Genomic DNA, 5,801 nt, shown 5'->3' with positions numbered 1-5,801 from the left:
ATAATATTTGTTATTTGTGCTGACGGCCTTCAGTGAAATCCAATTTATTTTCAATGGCACCCCAATGCACTAAAGCAACCTACCTGCGTTGCAGTACACCCCAAATCAATGATAACTGTGCTTTGTTGTTCACTGCATTTTTTTTTCGGTAATGCCTTACCATAATTCACATTATTGTGCAACAAAACTATTGTTCATGTAATCCACCAGTACACAATGTTGTGAAGGGGACTTAAGACAAATGTAGCATTGTGTTATCAAATTGTAACTGAAGAAAACAAATATTTATTTACAATTTTGAATACAGATAATAGCAGATCCTTGTCAATTTTAGTGCATTTTGTGTCCCCTAATAAGGTATTCTACTCTCTTTGTATTATAACAAAAGTATGATACAAAGGTAACAAAGCAGCAATTCAAACATATTTTTTAAGCAACATGAAAGTATAAGGATTGGAATGTCTGTTAGGTTTACCATTCTTACCTTTGTATTCACAGGTGTCAAACGACAGTAAGACTATGTACACATGTAGGATTTTTTCCACTGGAAACAATCTTTTATGATCATTTCCAGTGACAGATGAACGAGCGAGTGTTGTACACACTGCACCTATTCTGTTCTATGGAGAGGGGAGAACGGCTAAATGCTTTCCTTGACAGGAATGGCGGTTGTTCCTGATCGTCGTTCATAACTCCGCTGTGGCTGATTGATGAAAGATGTGGGGTGACCACTGTACACCACTGTAAGATTGCTTGATATGAGCAGAACTGTTCATCCAGGGCAGGGGTCAGCAAACTTTTTTGGCTACTAGGCCATTTTAGGAGGACAAGAAGGCACACTAGGCTGGACTCTCTCTTGAGTCGCTGATGGCTCTGCCCCCCACAGGAACGCCTCTGAAGGGACATCCCTCTACTCTGCAATGCATATGGAGGAGAGGGAATGTCTCCTTACCCCGGCAGTGGAAGTGTTAATGCCGGCAGCGGTAAATAGGTAAGGGAGGCATAACAAGGAGGCTCAAGAGCCGCATGTGGCTCCGGAGCCACGGGTTGGCAACCAGTGCTGGCCGGGATTAGGCCCGATCGACTAGGGGGCGTTAGGCCAGAATGGACTATTAGCTAGGCCGTACCTGGCCTAAAGGCCGGAGTTTGCCTGCCCCTGATCCAGGGCAACAACTATTAGATGTGTATCATGTGTATCACATCAAGACAAATACACTAAGACAAAGAGAACACAGGCAGCCAAAAAATATGACAGCTGTTTAAGAACCTTTACTTTCATTAAAAGAATAAGAACATTGGTCTGGTCTCTAATTTTATCAATTGGGTTTTCATTCCATGTGTAAAGTCACCTATATTTGTATTTAGGTGTGCGATTTGGATGTAGAAATAACTATTTTCTCTCATGTGCCGCTCCTTAATTTGCTATAATTACAAGTTTCTCTCTTCTTGCAGAAAATGCTCTGACCATTACGGTTACACTTCAGTAATTTCATGTTGAGCTCACAGTAGTCATAAGCCCTTTCCACCTATTCATCAATGACCAGCACTTATTATGTGTGTGTCTGTGGTAATTCTGTGAACAATGATGATTTATGGTTGGTAATGTACAATTAAAATCTGGGTTGAGGCAAGGTTAAACTTAAATCTACAGTCTAAAAATGCTTCATAACTAGGCAGCCTTTGAAAACATCACAAAGTACTCCATTGTTTGTTTAAGCTGGTGCACACAAGAAATGTATTTTATCACTTTTGTATTTCTAATGGAAGTTTAGTTGAAAATAATGCTATGTCTAATGTCTAATTTAAAAAAATGTGTTAATAAAAGAGAGATACAGAGGCTTACAGAAAAACATTACATGTTACTGTGTAATTCTTTTTCAGGTACACACATCTCCAACAGTCATTGCAGTTTGTGATCCCTTTTTCTTTTTTAAACTGATATGATCCTTTGGCCCTATTTTTATAAAACTCTCCAAGGCTGGAGAAGATACAGTTTCATCAGTGAACCTGGGTGATCCAGCAAACCTGGAATGGATTTCTTAAACGTCATTTGCTATTTGTTAGCAAATGTTTTCAATCTTGGACTAGACCATTCTTGGACTAGACCATTCCAGGTTTGCTGGATCACCCAGGTTCTCTGATGAAAGTGTATCTTTTCCAGTCTTGGGGGGCTTTTAATAAATCAGGCTCTTTCAGTTTGTACAACCTGGGTTTCAAGAGAAATGAAATACTAGAGCCAGAGTTATGAAATAACACATTTATTCAACATATTCCCCCCTGAGACTGATGCACTTGGTACAGCGCAGTTGCAGCTTTTCTAGACCGTTCAAACAAAAGTCCTTTGATTGGGCCGCAAACCAGCTCTCAGCAGCATCTTTGACGTCAGAAATGTCCTCAAAACGTTGTCCCTTCAGGTGTTTCCTCAAATACGGGAACAGATAATAGTCCGAAGGGGCCAGGTCAGGTGAGTAGGGGGGGATGGTGGGCCAACTGGAAATCCGGGGTGTTCAATTTGGAAGCCACAATGTGGCACAGGTGCATTGTCCTGCAAAAAAAGATTCCTATTGGTCAACTTTCCACGGCGTTTCTTCTTAATTGCCTCCTTCAGCTGGTCCAGGAGGTTAGCATAATACTGTCGGGTGATACTAGAGCCCTGAGCTAGGTAGTCCACCAACAGAATACCGCCTTTGTCCCAGAATACAGATGCAATTACCTTTTACAACGATTTCTGGGTTCAGAACTTCTTTGGACGCGGGGATCCGCTGTGGCGCCATTCCTATGACTGTTCCTTGGTTTGAGGATCATAGATGTGGAGCCAGGTTTCATCCCCAGTCACTAACCTAGCCAAAAAATCCTGTGCAGCTTCAAAATGGGCTAAAACGGCTTTGGATGCTTCAACTCATTCCTTCTTCTGATCACTGTCAAAAACATTTCGGCACCCACTTCACTGAAAGCTTGCGCATGTCTAGGATAGTGGCGATAACAAACCCAGCTCGCTCCCATGAGATGTCAAGTATCTGAGCTTTATTTTTTGCGGATATTCGCCGGTCCTCAATAATCAGCTCATGGACAGCATCGCAGGTTGCTGGGTCAGTTGAGGTTGGGGCGCGGCTCATCTTCAATTGTGAAATGCCCAGTCTTGAAATGAGATATCCAGGTTTTCACAGTGCTGTAGAAAGGAAACGTATCCCCCAGTGTTTGTGACATCTCAGTGTGAATGTCCTTTGCTGACTTTCCCTGGAGAATCAAAAACTTCATGACGGCCCATAACTCCAACAACGTGAAACTTGCTTGTGCCTCTGCCATCACAGCTTCTCACTAAAAGAAAAAACTGTTTTAAGAATTTCAAAGACTTGATATTTAATTATATAATAATGATATTTACACAGTTACATACATAAGATATTAGGCTGTCATATGCCCCCACACTCATTTTTTTATTTTATCTGGAAGGGGACAAAGCCAGAATCTTCCCAGCACCCCCTCGAATATATATGGGTAGAGTAGATTCCATACCTTCTAGTAATGGTGTCATATATTTTGTTAAACATAATTCACTTTTATTCATCAGCTATACTTTTGTAAGGTGTTGCATCCCCAATGCAAAGCACTATTTCAATGAGTTCTGAAAGCATATAATATGGTGGGTTATGCAGCAAAGTGCCAGCAGTACCATTCATCTGTCTTTTACCTGGAACTCTAGAGGGAAAGCTGCGACTCTACTGCATATACCAGTACCACATTTATCAATACCCCTTGGTCAGAATTATATTGTTATTAATTTTGCCATTGGCCAACAGAGGGAGAATTAATAAGTCACTGCCCTTCTCTAATACTACCGCTGACATTCATTGTTTTCTCAGAGACCCAGAGAAAAATAATAATTTCATATTAAAGGAAAAATATTAGGGTAATAACAATTACATAAAACTAAAAGTAATATTTAGGTTCCTCTCAATAGTGACACAACATAGATGTGAAAGAAGCAGTTATGTTTTAGTTCCTGAATATTGGTTAATTGAGGTTAGAAGAAAGTAAAATGTAATTCTGTGGCATCCCTATTGTTGTAGGAGTCCCTGTTGCCCTATCATTACATGTGTTGTTCATAAAGAATATATCCATTTACCCAGCAGTGTATAACATGCATGACAGCGGGATGCAGGTCACACGTGTACTAAGTATGTGTGCTCCAAGAACACTCCACTCAAATGTAAGAGGAATACGAGCTGACAGTATAATGTAAAGGTGAATGCAATCCCTCTAATTAGAAAACCATCACATAGTAATTAAAACCAATGTTATCACAAATAATCTGTAATCAAATACACATGAGAAGAGGAAAAATAACATTTTTTATGTGCCTACAATTTAGGATGCTGAATACATTGAATACAAATGACCTTACTTTCCATTTTTGAGGTTTCAGATTTTGCTTTTAGGATGAGGAACAATTTAGGAAAAACAGGTGTTATTAAGTTTTAAAGTGAAATGTGCAAGTACTAAACATTGGGAAAATTATAGAATGGAATGGATAATCTGTTCTACCTAAACCCTGTGTTCCTGTGCAGAATGTTCCTGCACTGTTTACTAAATAGATATAATTTTTAAACCTTGCATAAAAATGTACTGGTTTTATAGAACTACCTTTAGGAAAAGTAAGGGCTCTGTTTATAAAACAGGGAATCAGACTTCCTTGGTGGGAATAATTTGGGTCCCGTGTTTCAATGGCAGTAATTGATTCTCACCAGGGAATGTCAGATTCCCTGTTTTATAAACAGACCCCTACCTATATATGAAAAATAAATTAAAATGTCTCATCCATGGCATTATCCAACAAACCCAATGAATTTTAGAAATGCTGAGGATCCCAGGTTAGGAGTGTATGGAAATCTGAAGGTAACCAAACATGAGATTATTCTTGGTTATATGAAGAATCAATTAGTGGCAATAAACACACAGTAAGTTTCTCTGGAGAGTAAAACATGCACATACTATGAAATGTTATACATTATTTTGAGCTTGAAGTCGTTTTTTAGACTCTTCCCTGAAGGTACTAAAGGTGAAATTGCTTCTACACACTGTTCAGAACTTGTATGACAGCATTCCAAGAAAGTCTGAATCTAGTATAAAATCACTAAAATTGTTATTTTTATTAAAAAAAAATCTATTATGTAATCCACCTCTTGTATAACTTTGTTTGGTGAAGGGATTACTGAAATAATTACCTGTAAAATTCATAATACCCATCCATGCTATACACAACACATGGATTATCTACACACAAAAAACCCAAAGAGAGTTGTGTACACATTGATGTAAGGAGCTCTTATTATGTTTTCATAACATCTCAGCATAGCTGTAACATATATGACTAAACTGCTTGAAGGCAAGGAATACATCTTTTTTTTCTTTATTATCATATACATCATGTTAATAAGTGTATACTACTTATTACTGATTAAGCTTTACAGGGTATATAGCTCCTGTACTGCAGCAAAGCTGGATCCAATGTAGGTCAGACTTGGCCATTGTGACTAATACAGCAGGCCTTGGGAGGAAAATGACAAAAACATAACTTTTTTCCTTAAAAACCAGTAACCAGTGCTAGGAAACATACATACAGTATGCTGACATTGTTCAAGCTATCTACCAATAATACTTTCAGAGTTTTTGACCCTGGGTTAGTATGGAAGGTCAGGCAAATCGAAAAGTTCCAAATAGGTCAATGACCAATACTTGAATGCAAAACTTGTCATAATCTGAAAATCATTTTCCTATGTCATCAGACATTTAACGCCAAA

The 5,801-nt window shown here is 38.7% G+C and overlaps 1 protein-coding gene across 1 annotated transcript in view; it reads right to left on the bottom strand.

Annotated features, from left to right (window-relative positions):
* Positions 1 to 2,278: 2,278 nt before the first annotated feature.
* Positions 2,279 to 5,801, bottom strand: part of TLR3 (toll like receptor 3) — a 71,896-nt gene continuing 68,373 nt past the window's right edge. Inside the window, exon 5 of the mRNA XM_072406150.1 lies at positions 2,279 to 3,318. The gene's annotated coding sequence lies outside the window, so the exon portion shown is untranslated. The remainder of the gene's footprint in view (positions 3,319 to 5,801) is intronic.

The sequence above is a fragment of the Pyxicephalus adspersus genome, chromosome 3, assembly GCF_032062135.1.
Source record: "Pyxicephalus adspersus chromosome 3, UCB_Pads_2.0, whole genome shotgun sequence".
In the NCBI taxonomy this organism is placed as follows: Eukaryota; Metazoa; Chordata; class Amphibia; order Anura; family Pyxicephalidae; genus Pyxicephalus; species Pyxicephalus adspersus.
This window is presented reverse-complemented; position numbering and strand designations above follow the sequence as displayed.